This window comes from Pseudopodoces humilis, chromosome 9 (genome assembly GCF_049639895.1).
Source record: "Pseudopodoces humilis isolate 2021_Gansu_Grassland_sample_001 chromosome 9, ASM4963989v1, whole genome shotgun sequence".
Classification (NCBI taxonomy): Eukaryota; Metazoa; Chordata; class Aves; order Passeriformes; family Paridae; genus Pseudopodoces; species Pseudopodoces humilis.
Genome location: NC_142208.1, coordinates 18,763,003 through 18,778,018, shown reverse-complemented (window position 1 = coordinate 18,778,018; position 15,016 = coordinate 18,763,003). Strand labels below are relative to the sequence as shown.

At 42.9% G+C, this 15,016-nt stretch overlaps 1 long non-coding RNA gene across 1 annotated transcript; it reads right to left on the bottom strand.

Moving 5' to 3' along the window:
• Positions 1 to 13,589: 13,589 nt before the first annotated feature.
• Positions 13,590 to 14,226, bottom strand: LOC148183780 (uncharacterized). The gene is made up of 3 exons (XR_015773297.1): positions 14,125 to 14,226; positions 13,806 to 13,953; positions 13,590 to 13,653 (listed from the first exon to the last, which is right to left on the bottom strand). It is a non-coding gene; the product is annotated as an uncharacterized LOC148183780 (long non-coding RNA).
• Between the last annotated feature and the right edge of the window lie 790 nt (positions 14,227 to 15,016).

The window sequence follows — 15,016 nt, the reverse complement described above, 5'->3', positions numbered from 1 at the left end:
CTAATCAACAGAAACCAATCCACAGACATGAGTGGGAGCTGGAACATGCTCTGCTTGCTCATTGCTTCAGACAGTTTGTGCTGTCCTCGCAGGAGGGATGCTAATGAGACCTTGGACTAGTCTTTTTTCCAGCTTAGTTGAGCAGGACAAGCATGAAACATCTCCATTGAAAAAAATCATCTCTACCCTTTCTGAAAAGTTACATATCTTAAGGAAAACAATTGAAGAAAAAAATACAAAACCTCCATGCTAGTAATGCAAGATCAGAAAATACAAAGGAAGCAAGGAATGGATGCTGTGTATCAATATGCATAAAAACGAAACACTCTTAAAAAAGAATATTTTTATGTTGTTCAGCATTAGATGCCTTGATGAATGGTTAATTCCAGTGTGCTGATTCACATTTTCCTTCACACTTTTCACAGCTTTACCATTTATTTGTGCATCAATGCAAAAAAACTAGTCATGAAATTTCATAGTTCCTTCAAAAATCATTTGCAGACTCACTGTTCCTATGAAATAATTCCAATATAATCACACAGTCCTTCTATTTCCATTTGAGCTACATTAGTTTGTGAAGTCCATGAGATTTTAATAATACTCATTCAGTATATCAGTAGTTTCCACTGTGGCTGCTACAAGAGTGAGCAAACACCTAACCTTGCAATTAGAGATGAGCTATAAATCCAGGCTTATATACACTGCTCCTGTTGCTTAAGACAAAAAATCCCAACCACTGTCAATTCAAATAAAATCACCCTGCAAAATACATAGGGATTCATATAAAATCCTTGCACTGGAATTTTTTCCAGATCTCACCTTTAAACACCCACAACATGCTGTGTAGACATATTGTTAGCTTCAGAGCAAGTTAACTATATGCTCAAATTTACACAGGGAATTTATGAAAAAGCCATCTTTCTCCTCTTGTGGCATTATGGACTATTTAATAGCTTATGCTGAGTCCTGCATGGAAAAACCTCCAAGGGAGGATTTTTACTAGCACATTCTGCCTTCTGCAAATTACTGTGCTATGATTGTAATACCTTTGTGCTTTTTTCTAACTGCTGGTAGTATTTTAAAAGTGCCTATTACTCTTGAGTTTAGGGCTGCATAAACAATAATAATTAATAACTTTTACAATTATCTTCTGCCAAAAGAAATCTCAGCTTCAGCTTCAACTGGATACATTCATATGTCTTAAGTTGTTGTCTAGGGTTTCTATGCACTAACTGTTGGTATGTTCCATCCCAAAGGTGGCTCTTTGGGAAACTTTGAAGCTCTATAAATAGAAGATATTATTTATTATTATAGGGAGGGCACAGGAATTAAACAATTCACCCTCAGGGGACAGAGACACTTAAAAACACTTGTTTCAGTATTGGATGCACTAATAGTTCACAATGTGAGCTAGAGAAAAACTCCAGTGCCAAACATCCTGTAGAGCAAGAAGGCGAGAACCATCACACCCACTGCTCACCTTTTGCAAGTTTAAACTGATCTTGGCTCCTTTCCTCATCCCTGGAGGTTTGCAGACACCTCTGGGATGTCTGAAATGCCCTTCTTCCTTACAGGAAGAATCAGAGTCTCAGGACACTTGGCAGACAAGAGAGGAAGCCTTCCTGAGTGGCTTAGCCTAGGCACCAAGCACTGAGACAGCTGAAGAGAGGTGGCAGGACTTTGGCCCTAGAAAGGGGATAGAAACCCAGCAATGACTGAGGTCCCCTGAGCAAGGGAATACAAATGAAATACACACCAGAGGAGATTTAAAGGGAGTAGGGATAATGAGAAAATCATAAAAATTTAAGAAAATAATAAAGAGTAGCAATACAAGCAAAATCATTGTTTTTCCTCTAAAATTTTCAGGTCTGGTTCTATATCTGTATATTCATTGTGAATTTTCCAGCAGGAAATATGAGCAGATTAAGATTGCATAGGGTCAAATCAAATGCACCAGAACAAATTAAGTATTCTCCTCTAAGTGACTCCTTCCAACCTCCCAGAGCAAACCATGCTGAGCTGTCATGCTGCTGGAGAAGCCCTGTCCTGCCCATGGTGCTGGGCATGCACCACACCCCGAGCAGCCTTTGCCCTGAGCTTCTGCCCTAAGAGCTGAGTGTCATTCCTGACCTCTGCAATGCATCAGGATTTCAGAGCTAGGCTGGAAAGAGGGACAGAGGTGGTGGATACTGAAACTTCTGGCAAATTTCAGCAAGACAGGGTGCCAGCCCTCACCAGTAACAAGTCCATATATGCAGAGTAGGTTGTATTTCATTTCAGAGTCAGTCAGGAAACAGCATTTCACCCAGAAAGTGGAACTCAAGAGACACATACCCAGGTACTGCACAGAGGAAATCTCCTTCCCCCGCTGTGGCTGAGACAGTGTGAGATGGCCAGGCCACAGAGCCTGGAGAGAGCCAGGGGTGCTGAGTGCTGCTGGCAGCGATACCCCAGGGCTGACACCGAGCCCACCTCCCCTTCCCCAGGCTGCCAGCACTAAGGGTGCTGCATCATGACCTGACAGCTCCTCCTAACACAATCAGGTGCCTAAAGGGCCTTCTGGGCCTTTTGCTGACTGCAGTGACAAACAAACACTGCCTTTGCCTAAAAAGACAGGTGCTCTTTTTCAATTAAATGAGTCTTGAAGTGTGCTTCCTTCCCCTGTTTATTTGACAGCCCTGTGAAAAGTGCATGTGCTCAGCTCTTGGTGTGCTGATCACAAGGACTGGAGGACAGAGGAGAGGGTGGCCATGGCTTGACCCCACTTCAGCAGCTCTCTGCCTGGAAGCAGTGAGGGGAGTGAGTAGTTATAGGTTCAACTCTTCTTCACTGAGTGAAAAATTCACCTTAACTTTACCTCATTTTTCTCCTGAAGAAGTCCAGCAAAGGATTAGGGTGATGCAACCTGCCTCTGCCCAGTCCCTGGCAAAGACAGCACCAACCAAGCACTCTTTTACTTGTGCCAAGAGTCAGGGAGCTCAGGAATCAAGTGAAGGCTCACACAACAGAACTGGAGCTGATGGTCTTTCTGATGGAAGAAAACATTCTGCATTTCTCTACACTTGTACTCTCTGGACCTTCTTAATCTACTCTTACAACTGCTTTGAGGTGACAGCAATCACTATAGACTATTCAGAATGGATTTAAGAGGGGACACAATGCTATTCTTGGTCCCTTTCCCAGTCATCTGTGTGCCTTTCTAACCACTGAGCATGAAGCAGACATTTTGGACGCATGAGTGTAGCTCATCAGGATGGAGATACACAGATCCAACACAGCAATACTGTGCTTGAGAAAAGCATTTTGGAAAACCCGCTCCTTATGGCTCTCTGCCAAGACAGCCTCTCCAGGCTGCCCCAGGAGTGTGTGTTACATCCACAGCAGAGCCAAGGTCTCAGTAATTCCTGATGCTGTGTGTAGAATACACCATTCAGCTTAGCTTCTCCTTAACTACTCCCATTCCTTGTGCCTGATATTCATCCTAGCAATTACCCCTAACAAAACCCTGGTTTTCCCCCAATTTTTGCCTGTTATTGCCAAAACCCCGTAGAGAGGGAGTCCTGAACCTGTACCCATTAATTACACTGTGCATTCAGTGTAAAGTGTACCACTGATGCAGGATGAACCCTACAAGTGCCTAAACACAGGGATAACGAAACGAGTCTGATGAGAAAGGCACCTACAACCTAGTCTGGCACTGGTAAGTCAAGGCTTTATGCTACAGTCACTACAAGGTGAAGTGTCAGCCTTTGATGATGCAGCTCAGAGGTACTAATGAAATTGATGGGGCATTTCTAGGACTACATCTGAGTCCTGGAAATATTTGTAAAACTATGGAGATATGGTTTAGATTGCACTGAACTGAAGTCATCCCACCAAATTCCATTCTGTTGGCTGCTGCTGGGTTTTGGGTTACCCAGCTAAGACAGATGACATACAAGTCATTTAAGGGCTGAGGTGCCCCCTTACCAAGTGGATTTTGCAGTGTGTGCTGTACTGGGAGGTGTGATGCAGAGACCTCAGCCTGGCACCTAGCACCCTCCCCAGGCATTGGAGGGTATCCAAGCACACCGCTGCTTGCAGTGCTGTTCAGGGGGAGTCGTGCTGTGTCCCAGGGGTCACAGCAGCAACTCAGGTGTGTGTTCACAGGTGTCTGCACTACAGAGACACAATACTGACAGTGGGAGTCCCACAGGCTTGACAGACCAAAGCCTACATACATATGGCAGGACACCTGGGAAAACCTTCTGCTAGATCTTGCGTATCTGTCATGTTGTCAATCATTTTATCCTAAGCATGATCTCTTTGCCTTTGCCTCTTGCCTTCCATTGTGGAGTTAATTCACAATCTTAACAACACTAGAAGGCAGGTTTTTGTGGTCAAATATATTGCCACATTAATAACTTCAGAATATTACATGAAGCACAAAAAGAAAAGAAGTGAATAAATTAACAGAAGAAGCCTGCATGGCTCACTAGAGAATTAAAGTGCCATTTTATTACACACACCTCAGAGTTAAAGTTTTAATTTTCTTTTAAAAGATTGCAATATATAATTTTCATTCTCCATATTCAAAAATACTTAGAGAGGTTGATTTCTTCTTCTCTCGTAATCCACAGGACAAATAAAGCTATAGTCAAGTGATGCTGACCAAATCTCTGCAATTTCACAGTGATAACAGAATTGTTCTTATTTTTTGTATTCATTATTGCTCTAATAAGGAACTTTTCTCCAAGGATCCTGGTGTTCTTTAGATACAAATGAATGAGTTTTTCTCAATCCCCTGTGAACTGTTCTGCAGTCTTGTTTTAAAAATGGATTAAAAAGGAGGACACTGAAGCAGAGAGACATTACTGGCCTTATTTCCACAGGAACTGACTTTGAAACAGTTCCTAGTTAGTGGTTTGGCTGAGGTAAAAGCTCTAGCTCTAAGTTGCAGGCAGCTCCAAGAATTATTCCCAGTCCCCTGCTTGGGACAAGCCTCCTTGTCCAGATGTATGGCTGCATACATTCATAGAGAACAAGCACAGTAAGCACTGCCACTTTTGTGGGTTTCACTTGCTCTGCTGAGCCGGCACTGAGGAACTTTTAAAAGTGGAAAGGCATTCAGAGGCATCCTTTTCTTTTACAAGCTGCAGACATTTGCCTCTTAGTGAAGAAGGTCATCAACCAGGCACAGAGATCTCTGTGAATATCACTGCAGCAGGTTCCAAATGGCTCCTCGTTGCAGTAGCTCTCCCCACTGCCTTATATTGCAGACCAGCAGAGTTATATTTGGAGACAGATATCAGGATTATGTTCCCAAGAGCCTCTGATGGAGTAAGTTCAGAGCGTGTTGTCATGATGGACGTGCACACATGTGCCCTAGCAGAGTAGAGGTCAGCCATCATTCATGAATATGTGGAGACCACTTACAGTCCAGTTACAGCATATGCTAGTAACACGTGTTCCCCACACACCCTGTTTTCTCCCCAGTAAGCTGCTATATTTTTAATGTCTCCATTAGCTTTTGGAACAACTGACAGCTTTAAGCTTTTCCCTGCAATGAGCTCCAATGTGGAAACATCATGCAGCTTTCAATCACAAGACAAATGGCTAAAGATTTTAAGAGGAGATTCCAGTTCTAGAATAGGAAGCATGCCCAGTCAACCCTACACTTTTAATATAATTATTATTTATTCATGACCAACCATAAATGCACCTGGTTCCTGTAGTACTATTTGTCTTCAGAAATGCCCTTGCTGAAATTGCAGGTGAGTGTCTGCGATTCTCTCTTTCAGTGTGCCTGTACCTAAGGCAAGGTTGCTGGTCCTCATACTTCTATGGGGAGACAAAAGATTCTGCATTTAATGCAGCAATACCAACTTATGCCCAAAACATATCAATTTTTAAATTTCTTTCAGCACAAGAAATGATTCTTTCATTTAAAGGGAGAAAAGTGCCATTAAATGATTTCTACATAAGGCTGTCAGACCTCAGTCCCCCCAAAACCATGAGTTACATTTACAGCTGCTGAAGAAAAATCTGAAGCTGGCTGGTGCAAAGATTTGAAGTGCCAAGCAAATAGAAATGCTATAAAGCATCTGTTCTCCTGAAGTCTTGTGTCTTCAAGAGATGCTGTCAGCCCCACCAGCAGTGAAAGATGTGCTCAGGTATGAAATAAGATGATGTTTCTCTAAGTGCCATGTGATTTAGTCTGGGAGCAGTAAGTTAACCAAGGCTCTTAATTTAAACATCATGGTTTTGCTATGAAAAGCTGGCTCAGTTTTAGTGGAAATGCCCAGATATGGAGAAGCATGAAGCTGTCCCCTCTCAGGTGATTCAGTTTTGCAGAGACACGAGGAATAGAAAGAGGTAAAATCACACTTCTATCACTGAAGGAAGCACACTTTGAACAGCAGTTTAATTCAATTTAGAAAACTATTCTGCTGAAACACATCCCTCCCTTGGTATAATCACTTTGATTTTAGCTTTACAGCAGTATTTTGACTAAGAGGCTGCTGGCTGAAGAAGGAGCAGAGCAGGTCACTGAAGCTGCAATTCCACATGCTGTGCTGGTTGCTGCCAAGCCAGGGAGGGTGCTAGTGCCCAGCAGTTCTCTGGCTTAACCTTAATGCCCCATCTCCCCTTTCTGGATCTTGCTGGCCTCTTCGGCCCCAGGTGTGACTCTGAACAGACTTAAAATCCTCCTGATAAGAACTTAAACTGAACTTCCTCTTTCTGGTGGAACTGAGTTTGGAAGAACACACACAATTATGTTGGCAGCCAAGGGAAGACAATAAGCCCCTGGAAACCAAGTAAGGGAGATATTTGTGGGGTAAGCTGTGATTAGCTGACAGTGATAAGAGATCTTACCAATTTTAACCTTAAATAACACTTGCACTGTTTAGAGTAAGAAGTGCATTTAAACTGTTCATTTTCATTCTGTGGTTCTGGCAACTGCAACAAAACACTAAAGGCAACTGTGGTGACATGAAACCTCAGGGAAGTTATCTCCCTGTGGCTGTATGTTTCTTTCTTGATGGTGTCCTTCCCAGCCAGGAGCTGTGCTCTCCATATCCTCCATGATGCCACACATTCCTGGGGGTGCAGGCTGTAGAACCCTGTCACACTGTCAGGATATGATTCTGATAGTGTCATGTGATGCTTATCTCCACTTTTTGCAGATGAGCAAGGTGATAGCATCCTTCATTTGCCTGGCTGCACCTCTACACCATCTACTGCCATGATTTCTGAATGAATGACACATCCTCTTGTTTTCTCCCTGTTTGGGAGCAAACAAGTTAGTTATCTACAACTTTCCAGCAGGACCACTTTGGACAAACACCTGTCAGTTGTTGACAATGTGCTTTTGTAGGTTACCATTCACCCTTACACTCCCATTCAACAAATGAATGACAAATATGAGGTAAACCAGCACATTAAAAGAGCATTAGTGAAATCAGCTCACTGATATGAATCTTCAAGAAACTGCTGCTGCAGAGAAATATTCTGGCAAAAATTCCACACAATAAAGTCTTTCCCCTGTGTGATCAGAGAAGTTAAGAAAATGGCCCATGAATCCCATCAGTCAGGATAGCCACACACTAAAATTCTCTATTCAAGCAGCTAGGCAGGCAGAAAAAGAAATGGTATTTAAACAAAGATAGATGGAGGTGGAGATTTTTATTTTTGCAATACTACACAGCTGGAGAAAACTTGGGATCTCTGAGTGAAGTCCTGACCCTCAGTACCCAACCTCTCTCCTGGATGATTCTCCCAACACCAGTAGCAGCCAGACACCTTGATGATGTAACTACTTCCCTGGATTTACTGAATTGTTTTAGTTTTCAAGCAAATCTACAGTACCATAAATGCTCGATTTAAGGATAGAATTGTGAGTTTAGCTCCCATGTGGCTTGATGACTTTCCTAAAGGAAACTTCCCTGTGATGGCAGTGCTCTGGGAGAAGGGGCAGCTTGGGGTCATGCAGAAGGAAACACTGCCTACAGCAGACCCTCAGAGCAGGGGAGCAGCTCCAGCTCTCCCCTCCATGGGTCATGGGGATGGTGCTCTGCAGTCAAGTCACTTCCTGCTCTCTTGAACTTAGACCCTGCAGGCAATGACAAAGCAAGCAATCACACAGCCTTTCTTTATCTTCATGGGCACACTCCAAAGTCCTATTTTCAAAAACAATGTGAGAACTTGAGAGTAAGTCCCAATGAAAATTACTTTTTGCAAGTGGTCTCTAAATCTCTTTTGCACTTTCACAGTTGTATCTTGACCTCTCCTGTGCAGTATAGCTGGCAAATCCTTTTATCCAGCTGCTGACAGCCTCTCTGCAGAGCACAGCTCTTCAGGCTCCTAGAAAACATCCATTTTTAAACAGGACAAAGCCAAAACTGACCACATCTGGTGACAGCAACAGACCAGGTCCAAGGAGGAGTTTAAGCAAGAAACTCTGGAGCTTTCTTGCCACCAACTTTTCCATTATTTCTATGGCTTAGAAAGAAGAAGGTGCTGGCAATATTCTACATCAGTCCTTCAGAGAGTCTAGTCTTCTCTGGCACCCTTTGACAGGAAGATACCCAGATTATCTACAATCCAATTTATTTCAGCCTCCACAAGTTACAGTGAGTCTGGGAGGGAAAACACACCAGAGGGTAACAAAAGGATTCTCCTCTAAATCTTCACCATTGGGGATTTCAGAGGGAAAAGTGAGGTGCACCTAGTCCATTGTGACAGAAGACTGAGGTGTGCAGTCTTCAGACCTACACTGGGAAGGGTAGGGTGTGCCCTTCTCCTGAGGGGAAAATAAAGAGAGAAAGCAGGCATTTTTGCTGAAGATTGATAGATTAGACATTTCTGCTATAATACTATAGAGTTCAAGAGAGATTTTATGTATGCTCAAAGGAATGAGCAAATCATTGTTAATGCTGATAGACTGTAAATAAATAAATGAAGTATTAATCATCACTTCCATCAAACTCTAGGAGAAATCTATCCTTGTATTATTTGGATAAGGCTCTGTCATTAGTTCAGCCTTGCCATTTTTAGAAATTATTAGAGTTTTATAGCAGGTCTGAAATTCTATGCCAGTGAGACTGTGATTTTAATGCATATTAATGGCAGAAATGGGGAGAGGAAAGGAAGTTGCTGTGATTCCCTTATAGAGTACAATACTAAATAAGAAGATTCCAGCTGTGCAACAGGAAAGTTGAAATGGTTTGTTTGGATCATTAATATTGCAATGAAAACTAATTAAACCTAGAGCTACAAGGAGGAGCTCATTTGAGATTTGAAGAGAGGCAGCATAACACTCAGCAGCCTCCAGTTTTAGTAGTTTCTTTTATCACACCAAGTGGGATAGCAAGAGCTCACTGAAGAGATGAGGATAGTCGGAAAAGCCAAGGGGATGTGGATGCCCAGTCCATGGGATGCAACTACAAGAGGCACCTGATTGCTACAAGGCGTCTTTGGGAAATGCTGCATGAGCTTTGCAGCTCTCTAGAATGAGCCAAGCTCTTTTGCTGGCCCTCTGCTCAGACTAACATTGCTGCTATGCTATACCTCTGTCCCCTTGTCTGACCTGACATTTGAAACTTCATCTAAAATTTCCTTAGCCTTAGAGCCCTGAAATACGCTTTACAAAATATACCTACTTGTTTAGCATCAGTCCCTACATGCCCACTTCCAGACATGGCACTTCATAGCCTGTGGTTTAAGTGGGACCCTCAGTTTTGCATTTCCTTTCTCCTTTAACATGTCATGCCACTTTTGCTGTAGCCAAAGGTGTTCCTGCCCCTGTTCTGTGGCCATCAGCATCCTCCTTCAGCTATTTAAGTCTTCTCACTTCTGATACTGTCATTCCCTCCCTCCCCCACAGCCTCCCTAGGTCCCTGCTTCCCTCAAACCCTGCTCCCAGCTTCACAGAGAACCAGGGACCATACTAACCTCTTCCACAGACATTTGTCTCAGGATTGAATAATGATCAGACTGAGCTTCTCTAAGTCTTGCATCCTTGCAACTTCAAGTAAATACTGAAGCCCCAACTAAGCTGTTAATTATCCATGGTAAGTGGTGGTAAGAGTGCTTGTATTTCACTCCAGTAGAGGCTGCCAGGGTGAAGGAATGACCTCTTAATGCTGATCATAAAGGACTGCATGGGGGAGAGTCCTGAAAGACACCTTGTAATTTTACTAATGTTTAAATGCTGCTGGATTGGGGTCCTCCTGTGACTTGAGAAATTCAGAAATCCTTGTTACAGAGAAAACAGAATAAGATGCTAAAGCAGTGACATGCTGAACTCTACACATGTGACTCAGACTAGAATTTTTCCTACATGGTTTAGACAAATGAATGCCAAAGGAAGATGATAGGTGAGGCACTGGAACTGGTGAGGCACTGGAACTGGTGAGGCACTGGAACTGGTGAGGCACTGGAACTGGTGAAGCACTGGAACTGGTGAGGCACTGGAACTGGTGAAGCACTGGAACTGGTGAGGCACTGGAACTGGTGAGGCACTGGAACTGGTGAAGCACTGGAACTGGTGAGGCACTGGAACTGGTGAGGCACTGGAACTGGTGAAGCACTGGAACTGGTGAAGCACTGGAACTGGTGAGGCACTGGAACTGGTGAGGCACTGGAACTGGTGAGGCACTGGAACTGGTGAGGCACTGGAACTGGTGAGGCACTGGAAGAAGTTTCCCAGAGAAGTTGGGGATACCCCACCCCTGCAAAGTTCAAGGTCAGGCTGGATGGGGCTCTGAGGAACATGGTCTAGTGGAAGGTGCTCCTGCCCATATCAGAGAGGTTGAAACTAGATGATCTCTAAGGTTCTTTTCAAACCAAACCATTCTATGATGCTATCAAATGAACCCTTGCCTCCCTTAGTCACAGTGTCAGACCACATGAATATGTGGACCACTGAAAAATCTTCATTTTCAAGTCAGAATTTTCCCACCACTATAGCAGGTGCTGACTCAAGTTATTAGTTTTGTCCATCTTTGGGCATCAGGGAAATAAATTTTGAACAAGACCTTCTGCTGCATCTGCATCCACTGCTAGGTGCTAGTACAGCCAAAGGACTGGACTGGAAAAGGGAAAAGCTCAAAAAAGGAGAAAACAGACAATTAGTACTGAAGAGCCCAAGAGATGAGAATGGATCCAAGCAAGTCAAGAGGATATCAGTTCCAGCCCAGCCTGCGTTTCCAGGCAGGTGCTATCAAGGCATGACTTCCTTAGATAGTCAAGGAGAAGAAAAACATGGAAAAAGGCTGTAAAAATAAAAATTAATCACTGGAAATGAAAAATGTCCAGAAGCCTTGGACATGTCTTGATAGTAGAAATGTCTAGGCAGAACCTAGAGCTGAGCTAGAGGCAGAAACAGCTCCACAGGCTGCAGGAGTGGCATCTCTGCCAAGACGACTCTCCTTGCCATGTCAGGAACAGATGGTGGCATTTAAGGATACTCATCACCAAAAGAGGATGGTTTTGATTTTTGCAGCCAAAACATGGACACATAGATGTGATCTCTTCCCCACCCACCCTGCAAACCCTTGGTTTGCTGAACCCAGGAGGAGACTGGGTGCACATGGGCAGGCTCAGGTGCCGCAAGCCCACAGAGAGAATAAGAGCCCAAGAGAAGCAAAAGTGCACTTCAGATTTCCCTTGAACACAGGAGTCCCAAACTAAAATTATATCAGGTACACTGAGCAGATTTATACAAATCCTGCAAAACTCACACCAAGAGATCAGGGGTAATGTTATGTGTACTGTTTCCACCTTTCTCCTGGGGCAGAAATAGATGAGTTTGTCATGATGTCACTTGTGCCTCTTAATATCAGTCCTGAGAACCTACATTCCACTTTCTATTTTACCCTCCCCGATGTTCCCTCTCAACCAAAGCCCTCGACAGCATAGTTTTGGAATGACAAATATCTTCACAGGCTTGAGTGACTGCAGTAACCTCACATTCCCTTTCCTGGTGCAGCTTGCATATCACAAATTCACATAGTTTGAAGTCAGCCCTTGAATACTTCACATGCTGGTTCTGCTGCTTCCCCCTGTGGCTTCAACACCTTTAAGCAACCCCATGTTGCCCCTGATCTGGTTCATCTGATATGCTCTAGGCTGATTAACAAGGATAGTAACAAACAGAGGGGAAGGAAATCAAGAAACACATTATGGCCAAAGTCTTGCTGTCTACAGAGCAATGAAGACCAAATTTACATAAGCTGCCATCAGTGGCCACCTCACATTTGTTGTCCACTACATAAAGCTTTTAAGGATATCTTCAAATTCACCTAATTCACTGAGTGCTCTGTGTGAGGGGAACCAGGGGTGTAGGAGTCTGCAAGCTCAATAGAGATGGACAATGCAGGGGAATGGAATCTCCCAGAACTTGTGGGGCTGCAAGGATTCCGTGAGAAAGGCAGTCTTGTTTCAGACCCCTCCCATAGGATTAATTTGGGCTGTGATGTAGGCAGACGTTAGTACACAGTAAAAGCTGAATGCCTTGGCTGTCACTTGATCAGGCATAGTGATGATTTTACTAGCAAAGTGCCTCTGCACTGAGATGCTGTTTCTGCTAATTGCCTATCATTACCACTGCCTCCATAGGAAAAACTTCAGCCCTCTTCCATCAGAAAGATAACATAGGTTAGATCCTATAAGATTCTAAGATTTTAACTACCTTAAACCATAATGTAGGTACTTAAATTCCTGTTGAAGGAGTTAAAATAGGTTTTTTCCATCCCTATATCTATATATAAGGGCTTAAAGAAAGAAGGGTGGTAACATATTTAACTCTCTTACTTCAGCTATCTAAATTTGAATTTTAGTGCTCTTCTTCCTTTGTCCATAAACATCTTTCCACTCACTTTGGCAGGCACAGCCCTACCATGCAGAGATGAGATTTTTGAAAGCCTCTGTCAGAGGCTGAAAGTTTCAGCTTTCACAGAGCCATGCACATGAGCAAAAGGACTGTTTTCACAGGCAGATAATGTCATGTATTTGGGGGGAATCTGCGTGGAAATGAATGCTGAATGGTTGTTTTGCTTTAACCCAGTGTTTATGAAGATGTCTAATGACTTTTAGAGCTTTTTGATGTTAAATGCAAAAGAAGAAAAAACACACAATTCTAATCCCAGAGAAGGGAACCAGCTTCTTTATGTCTATTATATTCCACTAAAGACACAATGTTTGCTTTATGTCAAGAGAAGTCTCAGCTTCTTTAATGCCTTGTGTAAGTGCAAATATTGGTTAGCACTGAAATGGGACACAGGTCTAATGTCATGTCTTCAATATTGTTCATAGTATAAAGAAAGTGGCAGTCACTTTGAATAAGAACTGCATGGTTTGTTCAAGTAACTCTGCTCTATGTACATTCAAAATTGGCTTCTGACAACAGGATTTCAAAAGTAAAGTGCAACATGCTTGTACATGCAAGGAATAATATAAACGTGCTGTAGAAGCCTGGTTGTCCACTATTCACTAGTCATAGCTGCCCGTGACTAGCAGTCTGACAGCAAAAACTTCCTTATCACTAAAACAAAAACACCCACCCACACCCAAAACCACAAGCTGAACATTTCTACCCATAAACTTACCAGGATTTTGTGTGGAAGTTACATTTCTCACATTTCATGTCCCCTCTTTTGATGGTTGAATTGACTAGCAAAAGAAAAAAAAAAAAAATCCCTGGATGCATCAAATTTTTGCTATGCCAGTGCAATGGATCATTCTGCCCTCTGGTTACAGCACATCATGAGAATGCAATCCAGAGGGTGACCCAGCCAAGAGGGGATAACAGGGACATGAACTACCTGAATTACCACTCTTATGGAGCACTGAATCTAAATTCTCAAAAAGGAACAACTGGCGTTTCTCAGGAGTTCATTCCTTGTAAAGGAATTCCACATTTGCAGCATGTTTTCTTGGGAGATTTATTCTTTTGAAAATCCTATTTTACACCTGAAACAGGAGAGACAGAAATGTTTTTTCTACTCCAATACCTATGTTCTTTAGTAGATCATTTGGAGGAAACTCACCATGGTTTCTCTTTAATAAAGTCCAACATGCTTATACAGAATATAGATGGACAAGAGACACAAGAATATTGGATGGAAATTGGATATACTTTACCTTTTTCTCATGCTCTGAAATTTCCCAGCCACTGCATTTTGCTCCTCCACCACATGCACCACCTTCAGAGAGTAAGCACCCAGCCATTTCCAGAGGTTGCTTAGGAACTTTCTAATTTATCATCAGACACGTCAAAGGTATTTTAAGACACAGCTGAGTGTATCAGAATATGCAACAATGACAAAGCCAGGCTGCCTGGCATGTTTTCTTCATGCCGTATGAAAACCTACATAGGAAAAATTCCAGCAGTGCTGCCTCAGTAAAGGAACTTTATCAACAAACACCCCTCCAGTGACTGAGATAACCAGAGGACCAGACAATATCATCCAGTGAATACTGGAGCCCTTCATTTAGGGTCACCCAGTCCAAAACTCACTGCTCAGAGAGCCAAGCTCTCTCACAATGTCTTCTTTAATGAGCTTTATGGGGTTGTTTCTTCCTCCTGTAGCATTCCAGTTCCTCTGGCACTTTTACAAATGCTACAGAATCTCCACTGGGACTTACAGTGCTTCAGACAATATAAAGCCTATGGAAGAATCTCCCCCAGTTGCTCATTCAGATTTCAGCAATGAGACAAATAATGTAGAGACTACTCCAGCACTGTCTTTCCTGATGTACACAAGAGACTTGAGTACATGTCCCAAGGCTTTTTATTTTGCCTCCTTGCACCTCTCTGAGTTGGTTATAGGGCCAAGCTACAGCGTCCCTCAAATAAAATCCAGAAAATAAACTTTTAGAATGCACCAGCATCTCTGTAACATAACACATTCCTTTGCATGGAAAAGGAAAGAGTGATGGAAGGGAATAAAAAAGGAGCAAGACTGGAATGCCGAATGGTTTCCCACAGTATTCCTTAATGCCAAGGGAGGAAAGCATTAAATAACTGTTGCAG